Below are 17157 nucleotides of genomic sequence, written 5' to 3'. Positions count from 1 at the left end.
GGTGGCCATAGCTCAAGTCTCAAAGAGTTTGCTTTTGTCTAGTTATTTGACAAACCTGAGGTGGCCATGAAGATCTTTGGGCCTGATCAACACCTTCAGCCAGGCCAGGGAAAACGAAGGACTGACAAGGCTGTAGCCCACTTGTCGTAGCCACATGCCCCAACCCAGCCTCACCCTTAGCACAACCACCACAGGCCCGGGAAGGACTCTGGTGGACTTGGACTCTGGATTGTAACGTCCTGGTCCCACTCTGCAAAACTTAACACATACAATATCACTTCAGTTAAGCAAAGCATTTACATGCATTAGGACTCTCTCCCCAGGCCCATCTTCGCAGCTCACACTCTGAATCGTAGGCGTCTTAGAATAACAAATGCGGTTGTGTGCACGAAGCGGGAGCGTGCGGAGGGGAACTCTGCCAAGCAGCGACCATCTGCGCCTCTCCTTGCAGCCCCAGCTGGCAGGAGCGGGGCTGTGATATCCCCCACCCTCCTGCCGGCCACCGCCAGGAAGTTTTCCCTCCAGCTGGGGGGAAAACGGAGGGTGGGCAGAAGCATGTGGAGATCCTTATCAGGCTGCAGTCAATAACACCACATCAAGCAGCATGCCTGATGGATTATACCACCCTCTTGAGGTGAGCCAACTGACCCAAGCCTGTGCTTACACTACTGCCTCCCTCCTTCATATGCAGCCGCTGCCTTGCTCAAATACTCAGTATTCACCCTCATTTTCCCAGTGCTATTTAAAATGCTGCAGGGAGGTCTTCCCAGCACCTCCACACAGGAGCAAAACCTGAATGCTTGTGTGACCCACCACCCCAAGAGGTGACCAAAGTTTAATGATCAGCAGATGAAGGATGATGCTAGATTAAGAGTCCCTGGGAAGGGATGAGCTGCTAGAAAAGGATGGCAGATCCCAGGACAGCCATCCTTGCTCCTTTGGGTCATGTCCCACTGCCAGATGCAGCCAGCTGTGAGCCACCCTCAGCACAAGGAGCACCACAACCAAGGCATTCAAATTTGATCGCCAAACTAATAAGGTGAGAGCCGATGTTCATTATTATGGACATAGTTGTGCATTAACAGGCTCAGGTGGCTCCTAGCTTACATCCCATCACCTTGGAGCAAGTTGGAGCTGGTCCTGGTCTGCAGACAGGGCCGAAAACCTAGGGCTGTTCTCACGTCTGCATTGCCTCTGTGACGCCTCGGCTGGAATTCCTGCACGCACCAACCCACGGCAAGAGGGCCTCTGCACCAAGGAGATTTATATGCTTGACAGCAGGAGATTTTGGGGGAGCAGATGTAGAGAGAAAAGGTCATGCAAGGTCACACTGGAAATGCATAGCAGAAGCAAGAACTTGCCTGGTTGAACTAAATTCTTGCTCAATGGCAAAACCACAAGACCATCCTTCCTCTTAAAAGACTTTTTCCATGCCCTAACAAGTCTGGTGAGGAACTTAATGACATGTGTGCACCCTTGCCTGAGCAAGGACCTCATGATTTGGCTGAACGCCACAAAAAAGATGTCCAAAAGTTATGAAAATAAAGGTATTTATCTTCATTGTTAGAAACAGAGACTGAGCCTTTTATATCTCTCTCTTGGAGGATTAAGCTCACAGATTTACAAAGAACTGGTTGATTACCAAAATAAATACATCACCATGCCAATTTATAGGACACAAATGTAGGAAACCCATCCAACCAAATCAGGCAAAGTGTAATTCATGTGAGAGCCCTCAGCATGTGCAAAGGACGCAGAGCATGTGGAACAAAGTACATAGGGAAAACATGCGAGAAACCTCTATCTGCGGGAACAATTCCCAGCGCAGCATACAATGGAGCTATAAAATAAATGGCTTGGCTCTCCACTGGAAGCAAAGCCCAACTGTTCTCAATGAGAAGGAGGATCATGTATCTTTATAATGAGAATTCAGTCATTTTTAAACGTTGGCTTTGCTCATATCACCACCAAATCTGTCTGCAGAGCTGACAGGCTGCAGACTTCATTTGGATTTCGAACTGTGATTACACATGGCAGTGATGGATACCACAGGGTTTTCGGGGGCTTAGGGTTTAGGGCTGGCTTTTGTTTTTCAGTTGTTTGGGGCTTGAGATTGAGGGGGCTGCTGGGGTATTTTTAGTGTCACTGTCCAATGAGGCTTAAAGAGCTCTCTCCTCATTTTGATAGTTCTGATAATGCACAGAGATGAAAGCAGACCCTGCACAAGTTGTTCTTTATATTGGCAAAGCTGCCCCTTCCGTGATGAAACCCAAGAGCAGTTTCTGCTTTCAGTGCTCCATGAGATGGAGCAGAACATGTTTACTGAGGCTGAACACACCATTGGCCTCAGAGATGTAAGCATCCCCCTTTGCAGCAAAGGTGCTCCTCAGAGCACTAAAACATCTGTTTGCTCAGTGAAAAAAAATGACCCCACAACCACATTAATGTTCAGAAGCGTGGCACATGCAGAAGCTAAGGGAACTTTCCCTTTTTGTTTCTTACAGGGAAGAATCATTTTCTATAGCCAACAGCACATAGAGGAGTGACACATCTTGTAATCAGATTAACTCCTTTCACAGCTCAATCTGAACAAACAGTTATACCGTTGAAAGTGAGGTAATCTTCACGCAAAGCTTAAGCCCACATTTGGAAGCTGTTCTTTCCCAGCCCTGACATCCACCTCAGATCGCAGGGCTTCAGACAAACATCACACACTATGGTGGGATGCAAAGCAAGAGACTCTATAGCCACGCAGTGCAGCCATGTCCAAGGCTTTACAAGACATGAGCATAGGGTATTAGTAAACTTTAAACTCAGTTTCTCCAAATCTTTGTTTGTACCACTAAGACTAAAGAACAGAAGGTTGTCTGATTACTGCTGTGGAAACCAAGCAAATGCTATGATCCCTAGGGACCACAACTTGGTCTCCAACAGGAAAAAACAGGTGGCATATTTCAATTTCTATAAGGCTCCCATTCATACATCTTGGGGAGAACATCCCTGCATTTGACATGAGACATTTGGAAAGCAGCAACCCACATATTAGCCTGACCTGGGGCACTGTTAGGCAGACTGGAGTTGGGGCACGTGTGAGAAAGACGTGTTTGACCTGACCACCGTGCACTGGAGACAAGTTAAACGCATCCAAATCCACAAACTGATGATGTGCATCAAGTTCACAGCTTGTTCTTTGCAAGTGGATGTGAAGGAGCTCAGAAAACTAGTTCAGTGCAGTTGTCAAGAACTAATATGCTCAGCTGAGCTGATCGGACATCTCTCCTGTACTTCAGAGTGTCATGTAGTCCAAGGCACCAACTCTGCACAGAAGCTGGATAACACCTTGGGCTTCAGGCTGCTGTGGCCTTCAGAGCAGCAGTACATGCCCAAGTAGTGACAAAAGCAGCTCAGGAACATCTAGACCACACCACAGTCCTTGTAGTGATGCGAACACATGGAGACAGGGGTGTCAAATTCATTTTCACCAGGGGCCACATCAGCCTCGTGGTTGCCTTCAAAGGGCCAAATGTGATTTTAGGACTGTATAAATGTAACTGCTCCTACGTACAGTCCTAAAATTACATTCAGTCCTTCGAAGGCAACTGTGAGGCTGACGTGTCCCCTGGTGAAAACGAGTTTGACAGCTCTGCACTAAAAATGCTGTTTGTTCTTCACATGGGGGTGGAAGGCTGCACACAATGCTTCTGAGACTCTCATCTCAACAATGAATATCATCCTATCACTAAACTGATAGAAAATCTGAAGGCAATAAGGATAAGTCCACACTTCAAAACAGACGGAAGCACAGATTCCCCAAAGTTCACCCGAAAGTTCAGCAGCAGCAGAGATATGTTGCTCCCAGTACCCCAGCTGCTGTGGCACAGACTGGTTGCAAGTGTTTTACAAAGGAAAGTGCACAGCAAAGCCAAGCAGAGCTCCATCTCTCCTCAGCAGAATACCAGCCCCTCCAGTCCAGCACTCCTCCCTCAGCTTCCTCCATCTGTGCACAGGCCTGGAGGCCAAAACGAGAGGAGCCTTCCCAGTTGCAGCTTTTGGAGCAGGCCAAAGTCTCTGTATGTTGTGAGCTGTGAAATATATGAACTCCCAGGCTTTACACGAGCCTCACTCTTCTGTGCAATATCATATGGCTTTTGGATTTGTCTGCCCCGTCCACCTCTCCCATGTGTTTCTGATAATTGCTTACACATGGAGGGGTTTCTCTTGGTTGCCCTTAGAAGGGATCTGCTGTTGTTTCCCTTTCTTAGATGAGGCTATGGACATACACATCATTTTTATTGGTGTATTTTATTGCCCCTGCTTTACAACCCACACCATCAGTCCCCCCAGCCTTCTCTTTCAGTCCGCTGTTTGCTGTTGCCTCTCTGTTAGGTCTCCTCATTCCCCATCTTTCTCAGTCAAAACGTTAACAGGGCCCCCTAATTAAGAGAATGCCTTATAAATCTCTCCGCATCCAAATAAGATCCAGAGCCTGGCTGGGGAGACAGAATCTAGAGACAGTGGGTAGGTCTGGCATTCCTCATGTTGCACACAGGATTTCTTTAGTATCGTTCTTCTTGGCATGTGAGCTTGGGTCTCAGCACCAGCAGCGTGCTGATGCCAAGATCCGAGCTCACATGCCCGCTGCTTGCATCAAGCACCTAGGAAAGATGGACTCAACACCACTCACTTAACCCCAAACCTTGGTTATACAAAGCAAAGGCCCAAAATGGGACACTGACACTGTGAGGAGAGGCAGTGATCTCATCTAGGGCTCCTTTGCAGGACCCTGTGGTGTGGTAGAAGAGGTGAGTAGCAATATCTCCCTCAAAAAAGCTGGGGATTAGTGCTCTCTCATAGACACGGCAAACAGACCCTTGGGTCAGGAGGTGAGCTGCATTCAGAGGTTCTTCTGTCTCTGTCAGGGCACATCCTGGAGAAATGGAGGCTGAGGGGAGACCTTATCGCTGTCTACGACTGCCTGAAAGGAGGTTGTAGCATGGAGGGCGTTGGTCTCTTCTCCCAAGTGACAGGACAAGAGAAAATGGCCTCAAGTTGCACCAGGGGAGACTTAGATTGGATATTAGGAAAAAATTCTTCCTGTAAAGAGTTGTCAGGCATTGGAACAGGCTGCCCAGGGCAGTGGTGGAGTCACCATCCCTGGAGGGGTTTAAAAGACATGTAGATTAGGTAGCACATGGTTTAGTGTCATTGTTAATGATTGGATTCAATGATCTTGAGGGTCTCTTCCAACCAAAATGAGTCTATGATTCTGTCCTACCCTTAACCCCCCCTCAACCAACCAAAAGCCAGAATGGAGGTTTCTGCTATGATATCCTGCCTGGATATGGCTTTCTGCCCAGTTTCACACCGATTGGTGTGAGGCAGCTCCCAGCTCAGCACACTCATTCCATACCTTGCCCATCACCCAGGCCCCCATGGAAGCACTTAAGAGGCTTGCCCTGATTTAAGGCTCCTGGGCTGCTCCTTGCTCTTTCCATTGATGCCATGTGAACATAGAGAATACAGGTGTTAACCCAGGCAATATCACTGTGCTGAGACAGCAGCCTGTGACTTACATACTGCACCACCTAAATTACACATCTAAAGCAGTAGGCCTGAATACAGCCCTCAAAACTCACACTAACACCAAGCACCACACTGAAAACCTGTTCCTTGTGCAAGAGTAGCACCGCATGCAATATAACTTTAAAAGCACAAAGGATAATAGTGGCTTGAAACATAAAAAAACCCCCACTGCACTAAATCATCAGGTTATTTTTGTCCGTGCTTGCCCACAGTCCTGACTTTTGATCAATACTGTGCCTGCCCAGGGACTTAAGCTCAGCCTCCAGTGGTGTCTCTGCATCACACTCGCACACAATAATTTCCTTGGTGTTCACATAGCTGGAAATGCAGTCAGTGCCAGAATTCCCCGATATCAAATCCCTCCTTGGGCTAGTGCCCAGTGCTCTGAAAAGGCTGTCAACATCTGGAAGCAGTGATTCTGCACATCTGTGAGACCCTCAGAATTACAGGATGGAGAGAGCACTACCTACAGGATTACTTTCGTTGATAATTAAATCCCAAATAGCAGGACACTAGATGTACTCACCTCTCCTAACACCACAATATTTGAACTATCACATGACCCGTATGTGATGCTGCTGCTGTAAACAGACCTTGCAGTAGAAATATATGAAAGTTTTGCTTGCACTTGTAACAGAAGTGCAGCTGGGGAGGCTAAGCAGGTAGGATAAATCTGAAGAAGACATCTCTAATTATCAGGGGACTGACTTTAAACCTCTTATTCATCCTGAGTAGTAATAAAGCAGATCATTGCACCAGTTTTCAGCATGACTCAGGGTAGTGGATCCAGGCTTTAACCACAACCAGGACCTCTAGGACCAAACCAGGGTCACATAAAGCTTCTGTAGACTTCCCACAAATTTGAGAAACCCGCTTACCCCTCAGGCTTCTCAAGACATGGCATTTGTACTATCTACAGCAAGACACCTTCATGCTTCTAATGTACTGTTTTTCTGGGTGCCTGGTATGGAGGAGCACAGAACAACAGTTTGTGGCTTTAGTTGGGTTGGGAACGTTCCTTGTTCATCATCTTGACTTAATTTAAAACACAATATACAAGATACCTTGCTCCAAACCATGTGACACTATATCTTTAGTGCATATTCTTTAAGTAATTAGAGTTTTTACTACTAATGAAGTCCTACTTTCCTGGCAGTGGTGTCATATTTAGCAGAACCAAAGAAAAAAAAAAGGTCAAGAGGCTCTGTGAGCCTCCTCTGCTCTTCACCCATCAGCATCAGCCAGCCCATACCACGGCAGGGGGCCTCTGCTCAATATCGCACCCCATATTGCAGCTTCAGCCTGGCCCAGATGGAATTTTGTAGACACATCCACACACACATCAGAGGTGTCCAAGTCAAGAAGAACTTAAAAAATTATATAGTTTAGTTGCTGGCTTTGTGTACAATGACCTCCTGCTTGACTCAAGGACTACAAAACTTCAAAGAGGAATTACTTAATTTCTGTATGTTTTCCTATTCTATTATAGTTGCCTTCTTTATGCAAAATTCAGCCCTTGATAGCCAAGATCAGAGATCTTGATCACCCCAGATACCCCAGGAGCTTGGAGAAATATTTCCCCATGGTGACTCTGAACAGAAAAGACATCCAAACCAACAAAACACTGTTGATATAGGCTATAAGAGCAGCAGAAGCCACCTGTACACACTGAAAGAGCCATCCTGCTGGACATGATTTACACACTACAGACCGATAACAATTTGCACAAAGAACAGCACTTGCAACCGTAACATGAAACACGAGGTAATGAGGCTTTCTGACACGTATCTCTTTGATCCGAGACCTCGGCTCATTCCAGTTATTTTCTAAGTCATCACAGATAAATGCTGTTGTGTATTTTCAATGACCTCAATCAAAAACTTTCCCAAAATCAGAAGCTTACAGGACCACAGCGCAGTAGCCTTCAGAAGTACATTTGGATGGGGTGGGGCAGATTTTTGTTCTTTTTGCTAGTGAATAAACCCATTATGTGGACAACCAGTAATGAAATGAGGAGAGATCCGAGTTCAAAACAAGGTTTTTGTTTTGCTGTAAATCCTATTTATGGTTTAGGGTGCAGCTGATACGCCGTTAGCTTTTATTTCATTGATAATTCTGTGATTGTAGTTGAAACCTTGCAATTTAATGAGCTGATGTTATTACTCATACTGTGTGGCCATCTGGAACCAGTTTGGTCAGAGAGCCCAAAGCACCAAAAGCCACCTGTAATGCATTAAGCCTCAGCCCAGTACCAGCTCCATGGATTTGAAAAGCCAGGCCTGCATAAATACTAACCTGTGAGAATGTAATTGGAGAAGTGATATTTAAGAACTTATAGTTTGCCAGAAAGGCTCATTCTCAGGGGAATGCATGCAGAGGCTTAAAGTTTAAAGCCAAGCGGTTTTTAGTTTCAACATTGTGAATAAAAAAAAAAATCACTGCATATGGATGTTGTTGGACTGTCCAAACCGCTAGGTCTGTCCAAACAGGCCAAACTATGCCAGAGCTTTTCAAAAGTAAGACTCCCTCCTAGCACCTGAGCCTCATGTTACACATGTTGCTTATTACTGAGGTACCATCTCGAGACATTGCTCCAAAGGGACCAAAGAAATAAGGGGTAAACGTTTCATAATGCTTTACAGTCACAAAGAACATGCAGCTGCCACAACCACACACACACACGCAAAAAATCACTAAAGAGATCTCATGGGCACAACAGATAAAAAACAATGATTTGGAGAGGCACAAAACAGCATCTAAACATCCCAAAAAACACATTCTACTGAATATTGTGATCAGATACAAGCTACCTATGGACCAAAAAAAAAGAAAGAGGCAGAGCAACTGCCTTACCTGAAAGTCCCTGTGGTGTCCTGAACAGCCCCCTCCTTGGTGAACTTCTCCTGGGACAGCACATGAGCTGGAGCTGCTGGTGGCTCTGGGACTGGTGCAGCAAAAGGGGAGGCTCGGTTGGCAGAGACATAAATTAACATGGTTACCCTCTGCTCGTTAGCCAATTTACATCAGCTGGGAGTGTGAGTCACTACTCACATTTCAGAGATTTGGGTAACATACAATTCAAATAGAATACATTCTTCTTCTTTTGGTGTTTCAATGGTTAAAAATATGCTGGGAATTGTTTAAATGTTATCTAAAGCCCATAGTTCAGTTAAAGACACACAAAGCTCTGATGCCTCAAGGTAGGAGTGTAAATCCAAACAAACAGAGATACCTTAGCCCTTGCAAGCGTTTTAATTTATTTTCTTCCTGTTTGTCCTGCACAAGGGGACTTTACAGAACAAATATAAACATTTGTTTTCTCATACACATTTTATTCTTCTACCAAACTAACAGTAGGCAGACAACTCAGCCAAATCTCTGTACTGCTCCTCTTTATTCAACCACAGATATTTCCTAGCGTAACTTCCCCAATCACAAGCCTTCGGAGCAGGAAACCAAAGCCAGAAAGAAGCACATTCTGTGCTCAGCAATAGTTATGACATGGTCCAGAGAGCCAGCCAGAATGGAGAATTTTCCTTTCTCCTCCAGCCCCAGATCTGTAAGAATTGTCAGAATTTGAGAAAGAAAAAGTATCCCTCGCTTTTCCCAGGTGGTATTCCTGTAATGCACAGACACTTCTTCAGAAACACTCCATAGATGAGTGGACAATGGCTTCACTGGAAGAAGAGAGAAGACTAAATGCTCTTACTTTTGATGGAGTTATTCTCCATTGAGCTCCAAGACCTCCCCAGACCACACTTAGACTTGGAGGCTGGTAAAACGTGTGGAGTCCAAAGTTTCTCCTCAAGGGCGTCAGCTGCAACAATGGGCCACCTAGTCAAAAGTTCTTAGTCCCACGGATTTCTACCTGAAGCTTCCTGAAAATAAGAGTGGAGCTCCAAAGTTATCCAGAACATCTAGTTTATGAAGTTGCCTTTATCTGAGATATTTGGAAATCACTTCTAACATGGAAATGAAACGGTCGAATGTTTCTGCACAAGCAGTTACCATTTCTTTGTGATGTCTCAGTACCACAGTGACTCCCACATCTGAACGGGGTTGGGGTAGACCTTGATGTGGTGAAGACACGTGTGCTGCAACAGACAGCGCCCACAGGGAATCCTCTTCTCTCTGGTAAATACAGGCCTGTTGGAAGACACAACTGGATGCATGAGCATTTTGTCTTAGAGGAGAGCCTGTAAATATTTCATGAGGTTCATGTAAGCACATAAACATCGCATTTGTGTGAAAATCACATTTTGTTCAGCATCATGTGCATTTTACCCACTCAAGATACATTGCCAAGGGCTCAGCATGGCCAGCACTGTCCAAAGCTCAACTATCACTGTCTTGCCTGGAATTAGTTTGTGTTTTATTTATTATTTTTATGCACTTTGGTGACATGAATGAATCCATTTTAGATGGAGGCTGGAAGGACCTTTATTTTTTTTTTACCCTGCATAATCCTGAAATTCTTTGAAACTTGCAAACAGTCATAAAAAAATAAGGGGGGGGGGCGGGCACGGAGAATTTTTTCTGATCTGGTTTTGATATAAGCAATGCAATGCAATGCAATATAAAAGAGCGTCTACAGAAAGCCCACGACAACAGTGAAAATGTGAAGAGGTTTGATTTTAAACCCCAAAGTGTGGTGGACGTATTAACCAGGGGCTGAGGAGAGGTTGTGCATTCCTGAAATGCAGACTCTTTCCAATTTCATCCCTTTCTGGAAAACATCCCAAACTTTTCCTCCTCCTATCCCCATGGCCAGGTAGGGGCTGCAGAGGAGGCAGCACACGCTGGGGACCATGGCCATGGAGAAGAGGGTTGTCCTTTGGGCACATTGACCAAAGCTCCTGAGACCTACCACAGAACACAGGGAATAAAAACAAATACTGAGAGAAGGTCTGAATTTCCACACAGGCGTGCGAGAGACAGATCAGGTGGCTGCTCACTTTTCATTTATTTTCTTTGTTCTGTGTCAGAATATATTACGATACAAATCTTTCTGGCTTGCAGACATAAAGCCTCTTTTGTGGAACAGTAGATACTTATTTCTTCTTGATCCTTCAGACTGCTTTTTTTGTTCTTTCAAATTTCAGTAGATTTTTCAGTATTTTTGTGGTGGGGTTTTGAGTAATTCAGAGCATAAAGTTATCTAAGGAATTTTTCTTTGTAACAGATCTTTGTGAGTTGACTTCCTGCAAACATACTTGAGTGAAAGCTCCATCAAAAATGCTACTGTCTCTTAACTTGTGTGAAGATCAGGATGGGAGAATAAAAACCCACAAAAGTTTTGAAGACTTCACAAAAACATTTAGAAAAGTTACTGAAAATTCCCCGGTATTTTCTGGGAATTTTTTTTTAATCAGTGTTCTGCCTTTCCCCTGAAATGTGTTTCTGCCTTGGACTGGGAAAGAAATCTCTCTTGCCAAAATTTTGTTAGTCTGAGTATTCATAACTCCATTTACATGGTGGCAACTGGGTGAAATATCGTATCACCCCCCATGATTGCTGCATGCTCTTGGAATTTTAGGCTTCCACCCTACCACTGAACCTCCAGATAAGTCCTACTTTTTCCCTACTTTTTATTTCCAGTAATTGTCTTCCTTCAAAGTTTTCCATTTTTTTCTCCAACACCTCCGTTGAAACAGGGATCCCACCTGTGCCCATTTGCCACTTTCCCAAACATGGCAGCATCCTCTCAACCTCCTCTATTGCTGCTCCACTTGTGTTTCTTTGATGTGTAAGATTTCTGAGCCTGGGATGGAAAAGTTTTCATTCCAAACATGTTTCACACTTAATCAGCCTCAGGAAAAAATAAAAAAGAAAAATAAATAAAAAATAAAAAGTTGTTGGTTTGTTTTATTTTTTCAAAAAAGCAAGATTCTCAGGAAGGTCAGTTTGGAAAACATCAGCCACGCCACTCTGAAAGCCTCGGACTGGCTGATAAACTTGACAGTGAACAGTGCCACCAGCTCTCTACTGGTGACAGCTCCTGTTCCAGTGACAGCAGGGACATTGCTCATGTCAGTGGCCTCTGAGCAGGGACCTGGGTCCCTTCAGGACAGGGATGCTCAAGCACAACCTACAGCAGATGTGTTCTCCTTGCAGCCAGGAGCCACCCTCAGAGCAGGATCCAAGCGAAGGTGCTGTTTGCTTTGCCGTGTTATCTCATATAAACCACTCGGATTTGCTCTAGGAATAACAAAATGCCTTGATGCTTTGTTTGCATTTTATTCACTCATGGCTAGGATTTCCAAAAGCTCAGAAGTGGGCACACAGATGCTGCTCTGCAGTCAGCCCAGCATTTGGCTTTCGGAATAAAATTCAACTTACACTCAATGCCTACAAGGAAAGAAAAATAAGGAAACCCATCTAGATTAACTGGCTCATTCAGTGTCCCACAAGTTTTCATTCACAGCTTTTGCTGCCAGCGTCGCACCATTACAAATTGAATGGTTCAAAGCTTTGTTTCTCCAGAGGCTTTTTCCTTCATATAAAATACACGTTATTGCAATGCATCCCCATGGCACCACACCAGCCGAGATCAGTCATCTGCATTCACCAGAGCGAGGAGCTCGCTTGTGCTTAGCCAAAAAAAGAAGGGAGAAAAAAGTTCATTCATGGACCACACAGTGTTAAGTTGAGGTACAAGGGCTATATGTGTCCTGGATGCCTGCTTAGAGTCACCTCTAAACCTCAGCAGCACCTGGGCCACCTTCCTTAGCGCCAATCTGTCCTGTGTGCTGCTGTGATTTGCCCCAGCTGTCCCAAAAGCTAAAGTTACCCCCCTACTCCGCACACAAGTGCCTCTTCCAGTGACAAAACCAAATTTCTGGGCTCAGGTCTCTATGGAGAGACCAAACCTGGCTCAGCTTTTCCCAGCAGCTCCTGCAACACAATTTGCACCTTGTTCCCTTCCCTCATGTAGTGCATAAAAACCTGGAAAACAAACCACTGTGATTTTATAGACAACACAGGAAAAAAAAACGAACCAAACCAAATCAAAACAGAGAGCTTGTGTGACACATCATAGCTTGCCCAATCATTTTTGCAAGATGTTGTATCTTTACACCCTAAAATACTCTACATGCATCTCCCCATGTCAGTCAAAATCTGCCTGTGCAGAGCAGCACGGGGGAGAAACCCCTTTTATTCAGGAGGTGACCAGAGAGCGAGATCTCCACCCTTTTTCACTGAGCATGTAAAATATTTGATTACTGGTGTAAAGCAATAGGAAACTACATCCCCACCATAATGATAACAAAGCACCACGCTGCAGACCCACAAGCATTTACCCTGTTCCTGCTCTGGGCTGGCGGCTGCTACTATGCACCGTCATTCATCTACCAGCAACTTCCACTCCCACTTGAAAAAAATAGCCTAACATTTAAAAAAAATAGCGTTCCATATACAGAAACACATGTTTCTCTGTAAATATTTAGAGAACATGTGAATCCTCAAGAGAACAGGGCAAAGTGGTGAGACTGTCAGCAATTGCTCTTGTTGCTTTCAAAACCCCAAACACAAACAGTCACAGCCTTTCTCCATCTCTCTCTTGCAAAGGAGCAATTCTTCTTGCAGTGGCCCCCATGTAACCCATCGCTGTGGCACGGTGATGCTCAACATCTTGTTTGACACTTTATGGGACTTTTAAAACAGCAGGTGTGCAAGATACAACCCTGGGTCCAATAGTGGGGATGAGAGGCTCCATCCAGTCAAAGAAAACAAGAAAACAAAACAAAAATGCTCCTTTTCATGGCTTGCAGCTGGTCATCAAAAGGCTGGAGTGATGGAGCCCTCTGTAACCTTGGGGTCTTCTGCGGGCGGCGGATGGGAGGGGAGCGGGCAGCCCCTGTCTCCCTGGAAGTGCTTATCAAGTGGAAGGAAGTTATAATAAAATTTACTGCAGTTCCACAAAGTACCACTGTTTGTGTGTTATTAATCACTTACACGGGTCCCCGTCAGAGGAAATGGCAGCCCCGACAGTGATTTATATGCTATTTAGATAACCCGAGGGGAGTACGTTATGAGCTCCGCGCCCAGGCTGTTGTCTGTCGAGGGTTGTCCCTTATTCCAAACACCGGGGGTTCCCTCGGACCCTGCCTTTCACCTTCAAAGCCACCGCGTGCCTTATCAGGGCCACCGCCAAAGCAGGCACTTTCCAAACGCATCCGAATGCAGCAGCTTTTCCCATAATCGGCAGATCAAACAGTCCCTCCTGCCTGCAAACAAAATCTCTGGCTGGAAAACAAAGTGGCTGTCCCCCGCTTTGAGTCCTGGGGGACGCCAAGTGCAGGTGGGCGACAATGCTGCTGCTTCGCCCCAGTGCTGAGCCCTTGCAGGGCTGTGCGCAGTGCAGGTCCCATCCCCTGCTTGCCCCAGCATGGTAAATCCCATTGGGATGTTCATTTTGCAGTGGAAAAACATAAACAGAGGGATGTCAGTGTCCTTCCGGAAAAAAAAAAAAAAAAAGAAAAAAGAGAGAGAGAGAGATTTGCATAACTTATGTTTTGAAAACAACCTTTTTATTTTAAAATACAGCATCAGCAAGCGTGGAGTGCAATGTGCTCATGCAGCAGCAGGTGTTAGGCTTGCAATTGTTTCTGCAGCGCTGCCCTGGGCTTTGGTCAGAGCTCCGCGGCTGCGCAGCCCCATGTGATGCAGGGAGGACAGTGCAGGAGGGACCAGATCGGGGATCCTGCTCTCTTCGCTGCCACAGAGACCCTGGCTCACCACGTTACAGCACTGCATTTCTCCTCCTGACCATTCCTCCAGCAAAGCTCTTCTGCTCCTCATCTCTAACTCTACATTTGGGGTGCTCTGGCTGCTGCTCCATCCCGTAGGATGAGATCTTGCTCTGTGGTCTGTTCTCAGATGCACAAGAAAGGACCCATGGGACTCAATCCTCAATCACTCTTTCTCTAAAAATCGGCAAAATTTCTGTTTCTTCCCCACACCTCCCTTTTTCTTTCTCATTTAGGTAACTTCAGACCAGCAGGAAGGCCCAATTTTGCTCAGTGTGAACCAAAATGTTCTTCTGCACAGAAAAGCATTCAAATCTCTTTTTCCATCCTGAATTTTCCCCCCGCTATGATGTAGAAGTTTATGTATCCTTGAAAAGCCCACGTCCCTGTTTCCAGGGAAGCCCGGAGGAAGCAGTTTGGGGGCTATGGCAGCAGCACAGCTCGTCTCAGTTTCGGTAGAAGAAGGGTTGTTTTCCTTGCCCCTAATCTCTTCTGCGTATCGCATTTCCTCTCTGTTTCATAAATGAACAAATTTACTGTAGTCATTAGAGTTTTACTCCAAAATTAAAGGCGGGCTAATACAAAACTATGCACATAGTAACTTTGCTTTTGCTAGGTCAGATGTTTCTTAATCAAAACCATATTTTTTTGCAAAGTCTAGTGAGCTTAGGTACCTTTTTTTTAAAAAAAAAAAAAAGAAAGAAAAAATGGAGTTAACCTTCCATTAAATATTAACCTTTCTTCACCATAAACAACCCAGCTGCAGATCAATGGTGTTGACGTTTGCTTTCGCAAATGCAAGTGTTTGTTTCTGTCTTTTTGTAAACAGAGGTAATGTCCTCGTGGCCTTTTCATTTGAGTTGACATTGGAAACCACACGGTACAAAGACACAACCCAGAAAGCTCTGGCTGCAGAACTGGCTCTTTTGGAGAGGTTCGAAGTCCCACATCACGGGTGGCTCTGAGGTTCGAGCAGAGCTCCACAGATTAGAAAACCTGAAATTCAGAAACGTGCTTAGAAGTTCATCTGGAAACCCAGATTTGACATTTTGGCCTCTGCAGCCTTCCAGCTGGTGATGCAGAAATACTGCCACATGCTACAGGTTTCAGCCAAGTCCGAGGCAAGCTCAGGACTCAGGAGCATGCATTCCATGGAGGAGATGGCCTCCCTTTTGCCTGGGTGATATAAACCATCATTGCCAAGAAGCCACAGAGCTTGGAGGCAAATATCAGAGAGGAAAAAGCTGTCCTGACCTGCAAGTGTGCAGCACTCAGCAGGGACCGCTCACTGTGTGAGGTCTCCCTTCCTTCCTAATTTCTACCTTCCAGTCCCATGTGGATGGCTTGGACAGCATCAGAGACTCTAAACAACACTAGATGCCTGTATCGTCTGAAATGATCCTTTATTTTCCCTGGATTTACAGCTTTCATTAGCCTTCCCATTTCAGAGAATCACAGAACAGTTTAGGTTGGAAGGGACATTCACAGCTCCTCCAGTGCCACCCCTGCCACGAGCAGGGACATCTTCACCAGCTCAGGTTGCTCAGAGCCCCGTCCAGCCTGGCCTGGGATGTCTCCAGGGATGGGGCATCCACCACCTCTCTGGCCAACCTGGGCCAGGCTCTCACCACGCTCAGTGTAAAAAATTTCTTCCTCATGTCCAGCCTGAATCTCGCCTCCTTAATTTAAAATCATCACCCCTTGTCCTATCGCAGCAGGCCCTGCTAAAAAGTCTGTGCCCATCTTTCTTATAGGCCCCTCATTTATTAGATCCTGTTGAAAACCTCAGTCGCATCTTTTGGAGCCGCCATGCCTTTCTAAAGCATGACCCCATGCACAGGCAAGTGCAGAACTCCTCAGAGCCATACAGCAGGACTTTTATTTCAGCTTGGTAACACAAAGTGGTGGCTTCTGTGCCATGGTGCTATTTCGCTCTCCTACTCTGGAAGCACCAAGGGTCCCCAAACAGGACAATCCCCCCTTGTGCTCGGTATTGCACACCCACAGGTCTGAACACACAGATTTCTCAGCCCTGTATTTGCTGGAGGTTCTTTTCCCCTACTCAGGTCAGAGGAAAGGGAAGGCAAAAACTGCAAGGTGAAACATGCCCTCACATGGGTCAGGTCCAGGAGCAACAGGGTCAGCGTGGAAATACGGGAAGATGCCGGCACTAAGTGAAATATTCCCTGCCCGTTCCTCCAAAACATACTGCAAAAGCTTTCAGCTGTGTGCATTTCATCACTCTCGAATTTAGGGTTTGCACCTGAGGCTGTCAATAGCAATCCCACTTCTTCCCACCTTTCCCCACTCTCCCATACTGGAACTCTGAACTGCAGTCCAAAACGAGCATTAAAACTGCCAGAGAAAGAATTTAACAGCCCAGGAGACCTTACCCACCCTTGGCATCCCTGCCTCTGCTTCAGCCACAAGCTCCCATACTGGCCGCAGTGCTAAAAATAAGTAAGTGCTATTTAAATCAGAAAGCAAGATGTACTTTTTCTCTCGTCCTGCAGGTTCAAGTAGCTGCAGCTAAAATAACCCATTTTTTTCGTTGTTGTTTTCCTCAGCTTATTTTAATCCTCATATGGATAAGTTATGAAATTGTGGTAGCACATTTATTGACTCGAAGTATTAATTCAGAAGCAGCAGACCACCAAGAGCCCCAATTTTACACATGAAGCAATCCCCCTTTGAACAGAAGCACCAGTTTCATGTTCTTAAATAACAACAGGAGAGAAAGAAGAAAACTATAATATGGAGAGAGAGGGCTCAGTAACAAACACAGCTCACTTTTCAAAACAGCCTTACAAAAACGCTGCTTGTA

This window comes from Nesoenas mayeri (assembly GCF_963082525.1).
Source record: "Nesoenas mayeri genome assembly, chromosome: 8".
In the NCBI taxonomy this organism is placed as follows: Eukaryota; Metazoa; Chordata; class Aves; order Columbiformes; family Columbidae; genus Nesoenas; species Nesoenas mayeri.
The sequence above is the reverse complement of the archived record's forward strand: the minus strand, read 5'-3'. Positions refer to the sequence as shown.